Here is a 17576-nt window from a genome sequence, read left to right on the forward strand (position 1 = left end):
GATTTGAATAGAAGCCCTGCCCCTGTTCCTCCTTTGGAACTGGGTGGATCACTCCCATAACCAGTAGGTCTTGAACACAACGTAAGAATGCCTCTCTCTTTATCTGGTTTACAGATAATTGTGAGAGATGAAATCTCCCCTTGGGAGATGAAGCTTTGAAGTCCAGAAGATATCCCTGGGAAACAATCTCTAATGCCCAGGGATCCTGGACGTCTCTTGCCCAAGCCTGGGCGAAGAGGAAAAGTCTGCCCCCTACTAGATCCGGTCCCGGATCGGGGGCTACTCCTTCATGCTGTCTTAGAGGCAGCCGCAGGTTTCTTGGCCTGCTTCCCCTTGTTCCAAGCATGGCTGGGTCTCCAGACTGGTTTGGACTGGGCAAAATTTCCCTCTTGTTTTGCATTAGAGGAAACTGAAGCTGCGCCACTCTTGAAGTTTCGAAAGGAACAAAAATTATTCTGTTTGGTCCTTAACTTATTGGACCTATCCTGAGGAAGGGCGTGACCTTTTCCTCCAGTAATATCAGAAATGATCTCCTTCAGACCAGGCCCGAATAGGGTCTGTCCCTTGAAGGGGATGTTAAGAAGCTTAGACTTTGAAGTAACGTCTGCTGACCAGGACTTAAGCCATAGCGCCCTACGCGCCAAAATGGCAAAACCTGAATTCTTAGCCGTTAGCTTGGCTAAATGAAAAATGGCGTCAGAAATAAAGGAGTTAGCTAACTTAAGAGCTTTAATCCTGTCTAGAATATCGTCTAGCGGGGTCTCCACCTGTAGAGCCTCCTCAAGAGACTCAAACCAAAAAGCCGCTGCAGCAGTAACTGGGGCAATGCATGCAAGAGGCTGGAGAATAAAACCTTGATGTATAAAATTTTTCTTAAGGAGACCCTCCAATTTTTTATCCATAGGATCTAGGAAAGCACAACTGTCCTCGATGGGGATAGTTGTACGCTTAGCTAGGGTAGAGACTGCTCCCTCCACCTTAGGAACCGTCTGCCACGAGTCCCGTATGGCGGCATCTATGGGAAACATCTTTTTAAAAGCAGGAGGGGGAGAGATTGGTACACCTGGTCTATCCCATTCCTTAGTAATAATTTCCGAAAACCTCTTAGGGACTGGAAAAACATCAGTGTAAACAGGCACTGCAAAGTATTTGTCCATTTTACACAATTTCTCTGGAACCACAATGGGGTCACAGTCATCCAGAGTCGCTAAAACCTCCCTCAGCAATAAGCGGAGGTGTTCAAGCTTAAATTTAAACGCTGTCATTTCAGAATCAGACTGAAGTAACGCCTTCCTTGAGTCTGAAATGTCACCCACAGATAGAAGCTCACCTGCCTCGGCTTCTGAGCATTGTGAGGGTATATCGGACACAGGCATTAAAGCGTCAGAAAGCTCTGTATTAGTTCTAGCCCCAGAACTGTCTCGCTTTTTTTGTAACCTTGGCAGTTTGGAGAATACCTCTGAGAGGGTATCATTCATAACTGCCGCCATGTCCTGTAAGGTAAAAGAATTAGACGCGCTAGATGTACTTGGCGTCACTTGAGCGGGAGTTATAGGTTCTGACACATGGGGAGAGCTAGATGGCATAATCTCCCTCTTTTCAGTCAGAGAATCCCCTGGAGATAAATCTTTAGGCGTCATAATATGGTCTTTATAGTTTATAGAAATATCAGTACATTTGGTACACATTCTAAGAGGGGGTTCCACTATGGCTTCCAAACATATTGAGCAAGGAGTTTCCTCTATGTCAGACATGTTTAAACAGACTAGTAATGAGACAAGCAAGCTTGGAAAACACTTTAATAAAGGTGAAACAGCAATTAAACAAAAACGTTACTTTGCCTTTAAGAGAAAAAAACTAGCACTTAAACTGCAAAACAGTGTAAAAATACAGTAAAATCTTTGAAATTTTTACAGTGTGTGTAAGGGACTAAAGCACCATTGCATCCACTTGCAAATGGATGATTAACCCCTTAGGGATGAAAAACGTTAAAAAACGTTAAAAGTCAATTGAGCACCTTGCCACAGCTCTGCTGAGGCTCCTACCTGCCCTCAAATACGATTTTGTGCAGAAATAACCCCTTTGAAATGGTCCTCAGATGCCAGAGGACTCCTCTAGGGAAGCTGGATATCTCAGTCTGAATTAAAACTGCGTAGTTAGAGTGCTAAAATAGGCCCCTCCCACCATGTACTGGATGCCAGAGGGGCTTTAAGAAAATACTCCTGGGAGTATCTGACTAGCCATGTGGAAACTAGGCCCCAAATAAAGACTTATCCTATTTATGAAATCATGTAAACGTTTTGTCACTAAGCAATATGAGTATTAACATGAGTATTACCCTGTTTTGTAAGCATGATCCCAGTCGCTGTTAAATCACTGCATCAGGCTTACCTCAAATACACAGGGCTCTGTCAGCATTTTCTAGAACTTATTCATCTCTCTAGAAATAAAAATACTGAACATACCTCAAAGCAGGTAATCTGCAGACCGTTCCCCTAACTGAAGTTTTCCCATATTCTTCAGTTATGTGTGAGAACAGCAATGGACCTTAGTTACAAACCGCTAAGATCATCAAACCTCCAGGCAGAATTCTTCTTCTAATTTCTGCCTGAGAGTAAAACAGTACAACGCCGGTACCGTTTAAAAATAACAAACTCTTGATTGAAGGTAAAACTACACTAAGTCACCACATATCTCTTGATACATCCTTTCTTGTCGAGAGTTGCATGAGAATGACTGGGGTGGCAGTTAGGGGAGGAGCTATATAGACAGCTCTGCTGTGGGTGTCCTCTTGCAACTTCCTGTTGGGAAGGAGAATATCCCACAAGTAATGGATGAACCCGTGGACTGGATACACCTTACAAGAGAAATAAGACAATTCTGGCAGAAGGTTAATTTTTGGTTAAGTAAATTTTGTCCTGAGTACTTTGTCTTTGAGCCTAGAATTATTTTCTTTCTAAGTATAGAAGTTCAGAATTATGACTTGATCAATACTATTATACTAATTGTTCATAATTTAATATTAAGAAATTGGAAACATAGGAGACCCCCTCCCTTTAATTTATTTATAGAAGTGGTGAAACAACAGATTTTGTTTGAGCAACATAATATCTCAAAGTTACAAAATAAACAAATTCTAAGTTTTTTCAATAAATGGGTAAAAATTATACAGACATATTCTCTCTCTACACAATATATCCTTACTAAAGCGTCTCACAAAACAGAATATTTTGAAGGTTTGATATTAAGGGAAATATTCCCTGTAGCTTGGTATTGAGGGGTCTCGTATTATCGCAGCGTGGTGGAGGATAGGGAGGAAGATGGGGGGGTATGGTTTTTTTTTTTTTTTTTCTCTCTCTTTTTCTCTTCCTTTCTTGATTAACAGAAAATGTGCAGTATGAACAAAGGTCTCTATCTTTGACAAGCACTAGTTTAAGCAGTGTTTTGTGTTTTCTTTTGTTCGTTTCTCTTGTTTCTGATGTTTTAAGATTTATAACATAAAGTATGGTATTGATTTTGACTTACCCTGCGTGGTGTACAATTCGAGCAAATGTGCTCTATCATATTTTGTTTATATTCTTGAAAAATTTTACCCTGCGTGGTGCATAATTTGAGCAAATGTGCTCTATTATATTCTGTTTATACTGCCAAAAAATTAAATAAACACTTAAAAAAAAAAAAAGAAATGATCATATGAGCCATCCTAGGTTTTGCTTTCAACTAAGAATACCAAGAGAACAAAGTGTTCAAATTAAATCTGAAAGTAGTTAGAAATAGCATGCCCTATTTAAAAGAAGAAGGTTTTCTTTGGACTTAACTGTCCCTTTATATATTTTGGCATCAGTGCCAAGCTGTGTTAGCATTAGAATAAATTACACTCCAGTGGGTTCTAAAGAGATGAAGGTAATCCAATTGAAAGTAAATAAGCAAGTATATGTCCACAATGTGATAAAGTACCTACAAGCTCAATCCATTTGACTATTTCCAATACACAAATAAACATTAAAAAAGCAATATCATAGTATACTGTCCCTTTAACCTTGAGATGCTGCTTAAATGTATGTGTTTGTTAAGGCTTCCAGGGAGTTACGTAGGTTTTTTAGTCAGTGCAAGGGCTCCTGCGCCTGCAATTTGTGGCGAGATGAGAATGGAGTAGATTTTCTGAAATCTGCACGCGTATGTCCTTACGCTGTATATTGGATACCAAACTGCGCGTGTTTTGTATGTCAGTCTATGGGTAAAAATAATACGGGCGAAGGCAGAAATAAACGCGTGTAAGTTGTATGCTACGCCATATATGTGATACCAAACCCGCGCAAAATTTGGCGTCGCCGGCTTTTGCGGGCGACGCTGCATATCGGATCAGGCCCATTGTTCTCAGCAGCCCCAAGACAGCAGTTAGCTGGTTAAACATATTTTATTCATTTCAGGCTTTATATATAAACGAGGACGCTTTGTGGTTTTCTGCTATACAGATGCTAAAGGATTAATAATTTAAGCCTTGCTTTCATAATTTGGTTCTTGCTATAAAGGTATTCTTTGTATGTCAATTATGTGCTTGATAGTAAGAGAGGTGATGAGAAGCTTGCATTAAAGGGCTATAACAGTGCATAAAGAAAATTAACAATTTTCTTATTGCACTATTACTTGCATATAACCATGTTTATAACCCCTGCAAAGTGATTAAACGCATAATTAAAGTCAGTGCCAGAGCTGCTAAGCCCTGCTGGGAGCTAGCTAAACATATTTGGTGAGCCAATGACAAGACAAATGTGGGTAGCCACCAGTCCACAGCTAGCTCCCAGTAGTGCATTGCTGTTGCTGAGGATATGTACACATCCTTTATTTTAACAAAGTTTACCAAGAAAACAAAGCAGAAGTGAATTTAAAAATTACATTCTCTATCTGAATCATTAAAGTTTAATTTAATCTTTACTGTCCCTTTAAAGGGACACTGAACCCCCAAAAAGTTGGCATAAATCCAAAGAACGTTAAAAAACAATACACTTATTAACCCCTTAACGGCTGAGGACGTGCAGGGTACGCCCTATAAAAAAAGTCACTTAACGACCAAGGACGTACCCTGCACGTCCTCGGTCTGGAAAGCAGCTGGCCCTCTCTGCACCGGACATCGATGGCTGCATTCGTTGGTGGGTGGGAGCTGAAGTAGGAGGCGGGTGGGTGGCTATCGATGGCTTCTTAGTCAGAGAGGGGTCGGGATCACCCGGGGCGCGCAGGGGTGCGTGTGCACGGGAGGCAGCGGACGCGTGCACGGGGGAGGGAGCGGGTGGGAACCGCTACACTACAGAAAATGGTTTTTTTTATAAGTGGGAGAAAGGGGGAAAAAATCCATATAAAAAGTAATCTAAGGGATCTGGGAGGGTGTGGGGGATTGGTCTTGGGGGGGGGGGGAAGCTATACTACAGAAAAAACGGGAAAAATAATAAAACCTTTTTTATTTGCAAACTGGGTACTGGCAAACAGCTGCCAGTACCCAAGATGGCCCCCAAAAAGGCAGAAGGGGAGGGTTAGAGAGCTGTTTTGGGGGGGGGGATCAGGGAGGTTGGGGGCTAAGGGGGGATCCTACACAGCAGCATATGTAAATATGCTAAAAAAAGAAAAAATATATATTTTATTTTAGTACTGGCAGACTTTCTGCCAGTACTTAAGATGGCGGGGACAATTGTGGGGTGAGGGAGGGAAGAGAGCTCTTTGGGAGGGATCAGGGGGTCTGATGTGTCAGGTGGGAAGCTGATCTCTACACTAAAGCTAAAATTAACCCTGCAAGCTCCCTAATTAACCCCTTCACTGCTGGGCATAATTAAAGTGTTGTGCGCAGTGGCATTTAGCGGCCTTCTAATTACCAAAAAGCAACACCAAAGCCATATATGTCTATTTCTGAACAAAGGGGATCCCAGAGAAGCATTTACAACCATTTGTGCCATAATTGCACAAAATGTTTGTAAATGATTTCAGTGAGAAACCTAAAATTTGGAAAAATTTAAATTTTTTTTATTTGATCGCATTTGGCGGTGAAATGGTGGCATGAAATATACCAAAATGGGCCTAGATCAATACTTTGGGTTGTCTACTACACTACACTAAAGCTAAAATTACCCCAAAAAGCTCCCTACATGCTCCCTAATTAACCCCTTCACTGCTGGGCAAAATACACATGTGGTGCGCAATGGAATTTAGCAGCCTTCTAATTACCAAAAAGCAACGTCAAAGTCATATATGTCTGCTATTTCTGAACAAAGAGGATCCCAGAAATTTTTTTACAACCATTTATGCCATAATTGTACAAGCTGTTTGTAAATAATTTCAGTGAGAAACCTAAAGTTTGTGAAAACATTTGTGAAAAAGTGAACACTTTTTTTTTATTTGATCGCATTTGGTGGTGAAATGGTGGCATGAAATATACCAAAATGGGCCTAGATCAATACTTTGGGATGTCTTCTAAAAAAATATATACACATGTCAATGGATATTCAGGGATTTCTGAAAGATATCAGTGTTCCAATGTAACTAGCGCTAATTTTGAAAAAAAGTGGTTTGGAAATAGCAAAGTGTTACTTATATTTATGACCCTATAACTTGCAAAAAAACAAAGAACATGTAAACATTGGGTATTTCTAAAATTTGTTTATAGTAAATGATAAGATATGATGAAAATAATGGTATCTTTATAAAGTCCATTTAATGGCGAGAAAAACTGTATATAATATGTGTGGGTACAGTAAACGAGTAAGAGGAAAATTACAGCTAAACACAAACACCGCAGAAATGTAAAAATAGCCTTGGTCCCAAACGGACAGAAAATGGAAAAGTGCTGTGGTCATTAAGGGGTTAATGTACTATCCGTTTAAATTGTTTACTGTTTTGCCGCAATGATTTTTCAATCTTTTCTTATTTTCCAAAGCCTCCTGGGGTACCAGTTCACAGCGTCCTATCCTGGATGACAACCCAGGTAGGAATATGGCGGACTTTATCCTTTAAAGGGACACTGACTCCAATTTTTTTCTTTCGTGATTTAGATAGAGCGTGCAATTTTAAGCAGCTTTCTAATTTACTCCTTTTATCAAATTTTCTTTATTCTCTTGGTATCTTTATTTGAAAAGCAAGAATGTAAGTTTAGATGCCGGCTCATTTTTGGTGAACAACTTGGGTTGTTCTTGCTGATTGGTGGATAAATTCACCCACCAATAAACAAGTGCTGTCCAGGGTACTGAACCAAAAATTGCTTGGCTCCTTAGCTTAGATGCCTTCTTTTTAAAATAAAGATAGCAAGAGAACGAAGAAAAAATGATAATAGGAGTAAATTAGAAAGTTGCTTAACCCCTTAACGACCGAGGACGTGCAGGGTACGTCCTCAAAAAAAAGGCAGTTAACGCCTGAGGACGTACCCTGCACGTCCTCGGTGTGGAAAGCAGCTGGAAGCGATCCTGCTCGCTTCCAGATGCTTTCCGGTTATTGCAGTGATGCCTCGATATGGAGGCATCCTGCAATAACTTTTTGAAGCCATCCGATGCAGAGAGAGCCACCCTGTGGCCCTCTCTGCACCGGAGATCGGTGGCTTACTTTGTTGGTGGGTGGGAGCAGGACTGGGAGGCGGCCATCGATGGCCCTGGAGATGTGGAGGGGGGCGGGATCGTGGGCAGGGATGTCCGGGAGGCGCGCACGGATGCGCGCGCGTGCACGGGAGGGAGCGGGTGGGAACCGCTACACTACAAAAAAAGTTGGAGTAAAAATTTAAAAAAAAAAGAATAAAAAAGTAAAAAAAAAAAAAAGATCAGGCATGTGGTGGGGGTTGGTCTGTTGGGGGGGGGGGGAAGCTACACTACAGAAAAAAAACAAAAAAAAATACTTTTTTTTGCAAACTGGGTACTGGCAGACAGCTGCCAGTACCCAAGATGGCCCCCAATAAGGCAGATGGGGAGGGTTAGAGAGCTGTTTTGGGGGGGATCAGGGAAGTTGGGGGCTAAGGGGGGATGCTACACCACAGCATATGTAAATATGCTAAAAAAATGTTAATTTTTTTTAAAAAAACCTTTTATTTTAGTACTGGCAGACTTTCTGCCAGTACTTAAGATGGCGGGGACAATTGTGGGGGAGGGAAGGGAGCTGTTTGGGAGGGATCAGGGGGTCTGATGTGTCAGGTGGGAGGCTGATCTCTACACTAAAGCTAAAATTAACCCTGCAAGCTCCCTACAAACTACCTAATTAACCCCTTCACTGCTAGCCATAATACACATGTGATGCGCAGCAGCATTTAGCGGCCTTCTAATTACCAGAAAGCAACGCCAAAGTCATATATACTTTGGGATGTCTACTAAAAAAAATATATATATGACAATGGATATTGAGAGATTCCTGACAGATATCAGGGTCCCAATGTAACTAGCGCTAATTTTGAAAAAAAGTGGTTAGGAAATAGCAAAGTGCTACTTGTATTTATGGCCCTATAGTTTACAAAAAAAGCTAAGAACGTGTAAACATTGGGTATTTCTAAACTCAGGACAAAATTTAGAAACTATTTAGCATGGGTATTTTTTGGTGGTTGTAGATGAATAACAGATTTTGGGGGTCAAAGTTAGAAAAAGTGTGTTTTTTTCCATTTTTTCCTCATATTTTATAATTTTTTTTATAGTAAATTATAAGATATGATGAAAATAATGGTATCTTTAGAAAGTCCATTTAATGGCGAGAAAAACTGTATATAATATGTGTGGGTACAGTAAATGAGTAAGAGGAAAATTACAGCTAAACACAAACACCGCAGAAATGTAAAAATAGCCTTGGTCCCAAACGGACAGAAAATGGAAAAGTGCTGCGGTCATTAAGGGGTTAAAATTGCTGCTCTATCTGAATCATGAAAGAAAAAAAAATTGGTTTCAGTGTCCCTTTAAGCAATCAGTAGGGGGAGGGGGCTCTCATGCAAAGTGTTGTTTTGTTTTTCAAATGTTGGAAACTAAAGCTGAAAGGATTAAAACTGAATGCACTGATGCACATTTAAAAAATGTAACCTTTATCCCTTTAACAATTATTAAAGTGATAAAATCGTGTTTCAGCAGAACCAAACATGAAAGAAAATGCCCTCCTGGGAAGGAAGTGAACAATGTATAGAGTGGGAGGCGGCGCGTAACGCTGAAGAGAGGCCTAACGACGTTTCCTTATTTATGCGGATGTTATACGCAAACTAATCTTCGCCCAGATCAGTGAATATGGGTATAAGCTGACGTAAAAAAGAGTGTAGTGTTAGCGTCTATTTGCTCAGGCTGACGAGCTCCTGTATGAGCCTACGCTGCAGGCATATTTTTCCATTCAAAAGCCAGGGGATACGTAACCGATACGTCTCCGTCCGCCTCATCCCAAGTCCATCAAGGCTCTGGCGTGCGATTTAAACATATGCGCATCTAGCTATAGCTTCTGCGACTAGCAGGCTTTTTTGTCCAGTGAGCTGTCACGTAGTTCTCAGCTGCTGTGTCAGGTGAGTGGCTGTGAGACTCGGCATTGCATGGTTTAGTAGGCCGCTAATAATATTTATCTGATAAAATAAATAAATAACCGTTTGACTGGGAGGGACGTCAATATTCTTTATAGTTTTTAAGCTGGAACGATGCACTCATTGTTCTAGTATTTATTAATATTGGTTAGCTGGAAAAATAATTTTTGTTAAGTATTTAGCACAGTGGTTTAGTAGTGTGACTTTTTTTTTCTTTTTTTTTTAAATAAATATTTAGGGTTCCCCAAACCCGATCACAATTAACCCACAACAATCTTTCTAGGATTTCGAAATGCCCCCTCAAAGTCTTCAGATAATGCATTACAACTCTTCAGAGAAAAGGCTAAAAACCTAAAACTTTTACCCTGTTATCTACAGCAACTGCCTGTAAAGCATTGGGTCATTTTCTCCAGGGATATCACGACAAGGAAGTTGGTTTCTTATTCAAGCTGTTTCTTATTCGTGAAATTCTGTTTCTTATTCATGGAAATTGGTTTCTTCATTTTTTTTTTGTCAGACTGCTTTAAATTGACTTTAAAATAAAAATATAGGTTTTATTTATATAATAATATGATTCTTATAATGTAATTACACAGAGGTGGAATCTCTTTATACAACAATTTAATATACAAACTTGAAAAAAGGGCATACGTTGGCACCAATACACATATTACTATTTTGAATAAGTAACAGATATTTTCAAAGGGTTAATAACTATTGGGCCACTGATTTCACTATAAATATATACAGGTTAGATCTCCCTCCATGACATGCAATTGGTTTTTAGCCTGGCCCAATGGTTTTTTGGGCATATAAATTGATGCCAACACTGGCATAGGTGCTCTAATTCTCATTTTTGATTAAGTAACAGATATTTTCAAAGGGTTAATAACCATTGGGCCACTGATTTCACTATGAATATATACAGGGTAGATCCCCCTCCATTCCATGCAATTGTTTTTAGCTTGGCTCAATGGTGTTTTCGGCACAGAAATTGATGCCAACACTGGCATAGGTGACATAATTCTCATTTTTGAATAAGTAACAGATATTTTCAAAGGGTTAATAACCATTGGGCCACTGATTTCACTATGAATGAATACCCTGTATATATTCATAGTGAAATCATTGGCCCAATGGCTATTAACCCTTTGAAAATATCTGATACTTATTCAAAAATGAGTTATGTCACCTATGCCAGGGTTGGCATCAATTTCTGTGTCAAAAACACCAATGCGCCAGGCTAAAAACAATTCCATGGCATGGAGGGGGATCTGCCCTGTATATATTCATAGTGAAATCAGTGGCCCAATGGTTATTAACCCTTCGAGAATATTTGTTACTTATTAAAAAATGAGAATTAGAGCACCTATGCCAGCGTTGGCATCAATTTCTGTGCCCAAAACACCATTGGCCAGGCTAAAAACAATTGCATGTCATGGAGGGAGATCTAACCTGTATATATTTATAGTGAAATCAGTGGCCCAATGGTTATTAACCCTTTGAAAATATCTGTTATTTATTCAAAATAGTAATATTTGTATTGGTGCCAACGTATGCCCTTTTTTCAAGTTTGTATATTCAATTGCTGTATAAAGGGATTCCACCTCTGTGTAACTACATTTATATGAATCATATTATTATATAAATAAAACCTATATTTTTGTTTTAAAGTCAATTTAAAGCAGTCTGACAAAAATAAATGAATAAGAAACCAACTTCCATGAATAAACAGTATTTCACGAATAAGAAACCAACTTCCTTGTCGTTTTATGATTCTATAATCCTTAGTTTTGGTGCAACAGCTTGAATTTTTGTAGGTGTACATGCCCAGCATTTCTCATACCTGTCCAACTTACAAATTAAACTTAGAAAAAATGTATTAAAGGGACAGTCTACACCAGAAAATGTATTGTTTTAAAAGATAGTTATTCCCTTTATTACCCATTCCCTAATTTTGCATAACCAACAATTATATTAACCCCCTAAGGACAAGGCCATTTTTCAATTTCTTTCCCTTAAGGACCAGGGCTATTTTTACATTTCTGTGGTGTTTGTGTTTAGTTGTAGTTTTCCTCTTACTCATTTACTGTACCCACACATTATATACCGTTTTTCTCGCCATTAAATGGACTTTCTAAAGATACCATTATTTTTTATAATTTCCTATAAAAAAATTATAAAATATAATGAAAAATCGGAAAACACACTTTTTCTAACTTTGACCCCCAAAATCTGTTACACATCTACAACCACCAAATATCACCCATGCTTTTAGAAATACCCAATGTTTACATGTTCTTTGCTTTTTTTTTTTTCAAGTAATAGGGCAATAAATACAAGTAGCACTTTGCTATTTCCAAACCATTTTTGTTCTTCAAAATTGGCTATAGTTACATTGGAACACTGATATCTGTCAGGAATCCCTGAAGAACCCTTCACGTGTGTGTATATATAATATATATATATTTTTTTTTTAGCAGACAACCCAAAGCATCGATCTAGACCCATTTTAGTATATTTCATGCCACCATTTCACCGCCAAATGCGATCAAATAAAAAAAAATCGTAAACTTTTTCCACAAACTTTTTCACAAACTTTAGGTTTCTCACTGAAATTTACAAACAGCTTGTGAAATTATGGCACAAATGGTTGTAAATGCTTCTCTGGGACCCCCTTTGTTCAGAAATAGCAGACATATATGGCTTTGGCATTACTTTTTGGTTATTAGAACACCACTAAATGCCGCTGCGCACCACACTTGTATTATGCCCAGCAGTGACAGGTTTAATTAGGTAGCTTGTAGGGAGCTTGAAGGGTTAATTTTAGCTTTAGTGTAGAGATTAGCCTCCTACCTGACACATCCCACCCCCTGATCCCTCCCAAACAGCTCTCTTCCCTCCCCCACCCCACAATTGTCCCAGCCATCTTAAGTAATGGCAGAAAGTGAAAGTGTGCCATTACTAAAATAAGTTGTGTTTTTTTTTTTTTTTTAAATTTAAAAAAAAAAAAAAAAAAATCTGCTGTGTAGGATCCCCCCTTAGCCCCCAACCTCCCTGATCTCCCCCCCCCCCCCAAGAGCTCTCTAACATTCCCCCCCACTAACTATTCGCCACCGATTTGGGTATTGGCAGCTGTCTGCCAGTACCCACTTTGCAATAAAAAGTGATCTTTTTTTTTAAACCCTCACTTTTTCAGTAGTTTAGCTGCCCCCCTCCATACCCTTCCCCCTCCCAGATCACTTTAAAAAGTATCCCCCCCCCCCCCCTCCCCTGCCACCCAGCACCCACTCCCAGCACTTTCATTTTTTATGTTGCTAGATTGCGGGTGCGCACCTCACCTCCCGCGCGCACCCGACATCAATATCTGCTGGCCGGAAGGAAGTTTCCCAGCGATGGGCCGCCTCCCTGCAATGGCTCCCACCTACCAACGATCGGCACCATCGCTTTCTGATGCAGAGAGGGCCGCAGAGTGTCTCTCTCTGCATCGGTCTGCCAAAAAAGGTATTGCAGTAATGCCTCCAATATCGAGGCATCACGGCATTACCTTGAAAGCGCCTGGAAGCGATCCGGATCGATTCCAGCCGCTTGAAACCCCTAACGACGTACAGGGTACGTCGCTATTCTTTAAAGACCAGTTTGTGTGTGTCGTTAAGGGGTAATACACTTTTTACCTCTGTGATTATCTTGTATCTAAGCCTCTTCAAACTGCCTCCTTTTTTCAGTTCTTTTGATAGACTTGCATTTTAGCCAATCAGTGCTGGCTCCTAGGAACTCCACGTGCATGAGCACAGTGTTATCTATATGAAAAACATGAACTAACACCCTCTAGTGGTAAAAAAACTGTTAAAATACCCTAAGATAAAAGGTGGCCTTCAAGGGCTTAGAAATTAGCATACGAACCCCCTAGGTTTAGCTTTCAACTAAAAATACCAAGAGAACAAAGCAAAATTAGTGATAGAAGTAAATTGGAAAATTGTTTAAAATTGCATTGTTTTGGACTAGACTGTCCCTTTAACACAAATCAAGAACAATTTGTTAGAGCATGTCATTAATCACTAGAGATGGGGCAAAGCTATGTGTTTAACCCATGAAATACTGTTCAGGCAGGTCCCAAGTATAAACTGTCACTGTTTCAATCAACAGCGCTAAACACACAGCTGGATATTAATAATTGAGATGTGCATTCAGTTTTGTTCACCGCAGAATGAGGAAGCAGGAAGCTGTTTTTAGTATTTGGCTCACTGACATGTGCAAATCCAGTGTTTCAGTTGCACAGGCGGATATTCAGCTCTGAAAAGAGCTGAATACCGAAAGCAGCTAACTACTTCCGCATTCAGCATTGAACGAAACTACCGAATACACACATCTAATATATAAAGTGTGCGTATATATTTATATCAGCAGGCAGGCCAGCACTCACTGTTAACATTTCATCCACCCAGGGTGCTTCCATGGTATTGATAGTAGTAAAGAATGGGGATGCACTCGCCAGGATTTCCAAAGTTACCTTTAATGTAATGTTTCGGGATGTTACCCCGTTTGTCAGACAATACAAAATAACAATACACTATATCTATATATCTGTCTGTCTCCCCAGTGGATATAAAGTCTACACACCCCTGTTAAAATGTCAGGTTTCTGTGATGTGAAAAAATGAGAAAAAGATAAATCATTTCAGAATTTTTTCCACCTTTAATGTGACCTATAAACTGTACAACTCAATTGCAAAACAAACTAAAATATTTTAGGTAGAGGGAAGAAAAAATATAAAAATAAATAAACAAATACTTTGTTGAAGCACCTTTTTGATTTTATTACAGCACTCATTCTTTTGGGGTATGAGTCTATCAGCATGGTACATTTTGACTTGGTAAGATTTGCCCACTCTTCTTTGCAAAAACACTCCAAATCTGTCAGGGCTCGGTTTATCAAGCGTTGGAGGACGGGCGTACATAAGCACAAGAAACAAGGGGTGTGTATCAAACTGTTTTGTGAGACAGACTGGCCTACCTCTAGGTTTGCAAAAAATCTCACAAATTTGCAAACTTGGATGCTAGACAGGACAACAGAAAGAGTTAGAGGTGGCGCCTACGGCTAGCTGTCTTAAAATAAATTGGAAAGTGATAATTTATAAGATCAAATAATGTGAATAAACGTTATAATATAAAAAGGAGTTTTGTGGAAATAATTTTGCCAAACAAAAGTATTGGAAGAGTGAATAGATTGATATCTATTTACAATAAAATATTTAATCTAAATGTATTTACAACACAATAATGAAAGTATAGTATAATAAAAAATTATTGGATACGTAACTTGGTGGCTGGATTCTATAGTATGGATATATATTTACTAGATGCTGGTTAGATATCCAGTGAATGAAATATACTCCAAAACAAAAATATATAATAATAATATCAATAGACACTTAAAAAGGCTCAAAAAAAGAAAAAAATCAAAATAGTCAAATTTTGAAAAAATAAGAAGAAATAGGAAAAAATGTTTGAAAAATGTAAAAAATATTTGAAAAAATGTAAAAAATCTATAAAAAATATATGAAAAAAATAAAGAATATATGCAAAAAACAATGTTTCTGTTTAAAATTCACGTTTTAAAATTGCTGCAGCGAAAAAAAGGGTAATAAAAATTAGCACTTGAAGCTTTATGTGCTAATTTTTATTACCCTTTTTTTCGCTGCAGCAATTTTAAAACGTGAATTTTAAACGGAAACATTGTTTTTTGCATATATTCTTTATTTTTTTCATATATTTTTTATAGATTTTTTACATTTTTTCAAATATTTTTTACATTTTTCAAACATTTTTTCCTATTTCTTCTTATTTTTTCAAAATTTGACTATTTTGTTTTTTTTCTTTTTTTGAGCCTTTTTAAGTGTCTATTGATATTATTATTATATATTTTTGTTTTGGAGTATATTTCATTCACTGGATATCTAACCAGCATCTAGTAAATATATATCCATACTATAGAATCCAGCCACCAAGTTACGTATCCAATAATTTTTTATTATACTATACTTTCATTATTGTGTTGTAAATACATTTAGATTGATATCTATTTTCAATAAAATATTTTATCTATTCACTCTTCCAATACTTTTGTTTGGCAAAATTATTTCCACAAAACTCCTTTTTATATTATAACGTTTATTCACATTATTTGATCTTATAAATTATCACTTTCCAATTTATTTTAAGACAGCTAGCCGTAGGCGCCACCTCTAACTCTTTCTGTTGTCCTTTCCGGCGTACATAAGCACCCCTGTCCGCCACAGCTCGCCTCTGGCGGGCAGAATTCTGTTGGCGGAATTCAGCTTTGCACAAGAGTACTATTTTTTTTTTTTTGCTCCTGTGCAATGCTGCCCCCTGCCCACGCACAGCCAATCACATGCGCGGGCAGGAGCTGTCAATCTCTCCGGTCGGATGAGACCGGGGAGATTTAAATTCTCCACCTCTTGTGAGAACCTGCAGTCGTAGGCAGGCAAAGCCTTTGATAAATCGAGCCCGATGTACAGTTTAATTGAATAACTGACTAATTCACAATAAAAAAGGCAGCACTTTAAATTTAAAATCAACAGTAGAATATTTTCTGTCAAATTTTTTTCTTTCATGATTTAGATAGAGAAAATTATTTTAAACAACTTTCCTATTTACTTCTATTATCTATTTTGCTTCCTCCTTAGTATATTTTGACAAAGAAACAGCAATGCACATGGGCGAGCCAATCTCATGAGGCATTCATGTGCAGCCACCAATCAGCGGCTTCTGATCCTATCTAGATATGCTTTGACCATAGGATACCAAGAAAACAAAACAAATTAGATGATAGAAATACATTGGAAAGATGTTTAAAAGGGCATGCTTTCTCTGAATCACAAAAGAAAAAAATTGGGTTCTATGTCCCTTTTTAGTCCAATTTTCCACCCCCTGTATCATGTGACATTCATCAGCCAATCACAAAATACATATACGTATATAATGTGCAGTATGTACTTTCGCACATGCTCATTAGGAGCTGGATCCTAGGAAAGTATGCATATAAAAATAATGTGCATGTTATGATAATGGAAGCATATTGAAAAGTGTTTTATTATTACTTGCTTTATCTGAATCATGAAACTTTAATTTTTACTTTAGTGGCCCTTTAAGGAAGTTAACTATGAAATCTTGCACGATTTCAAGGAAATCCCATAAGATCACAGTAAAGCACTGAGGCTCCCCTGGTGGAAGAATCCCGCATTGCAGCTACATGTATTATTATTTATTATTATTATATAAAGCGCCAACAGATTCCGCAGTGCTGTTTATGGGTACAAAGATAAAAGTACAAAACAATATTAAAGACACCAACGTTTAACAAATACAGGGTGAATTGAGGGCCCTGTTCCCGTGGGAATTTACAAGCTAGATGGGTAGGAGGGTGAGAAACAGGAGGTGGTGACTGCAAAGGTAAGAATGTCAGTGTGTAGTTAGATGAGGGCAGCTATTAGGCAAGTGGACTCTACGGGCTCCATTTATGAAGTAGCGGATGCTGCTTCAGAGCCCCATTGTTTCAAGTCAGCCTGAAACGGAAGTTAAGAAGAAGCGGTTGTTAGACCGCTGCATGACTGAAATCATCCCAATCCGATCGGGATGATTGACTGCCCCTGCTAGCAGCTCATTGGCCGCTGTTAAGCAGGGGGCAGCATTGCACAAGCATTTTACCAGAAATGCTTGTGCAATGTTTAGGGCTGCAACTATTATTTTCATAATCTATTAATCGGCCGTTTATTTTTTCGATTAATAGACTAATTGGATAAAAAAAAAATCCCTATATTTAAAATAAAATCCAAGCTATTTTGCCTGCAGAAGAGAAGAGGTGCTCAGATGGTGTTGAGGTGCTTGAGTTTCATAAATAGGGTTTTGCCAATTTCATCAAGGTGAGATATTTATCTTTTACTCTCCACCAATGTAAGTGGCCTCTTAACAAAGTAAGCTTGGACTTCATTCTAACATTAAAAAATATTGAATATCTATATGCAATGGTAAATAACCAGCTATAAGGTTAG

The 17576-nt window shown here is 38.5% G+C and overlaps 1 protein-coding gene across 1 annotated transcript in view; it reads left to right on the forward strand.

The window, feature by feature from the left end:
- Positions 1–9147: 9147 nt before the first annotated feature.
- The window catches only part of SENP8 (SUMO peptidase family member, NEDD8 specific), a 75175-nt gene continuing 66746 nt past the window's right edge, over positions 9148–17576 (forward strand). Inside the window, exon 1 of the mRNA XM_053717308.1 lies at positions 9148–9490. The gene's annotated coding sequence lies outside the window, so the exon portion shown is untranslated. The remainder of the gene's footprint in view (positions 9491–17576) is intronic.

Source organism: Bombina bombina, chromosome 6, assembly GCF_027579735.1.
Source record: "Bombina bombina isolate aBomBom1 chromosome 6, aBomBom1.pri, whole genome shotgun sequence".
Lineage (NCBI taxonomy): Eukaryota > Metazoa > Chordata > Amphibia > Anura > Bombinatoridae > Bombina > Bombina bombina.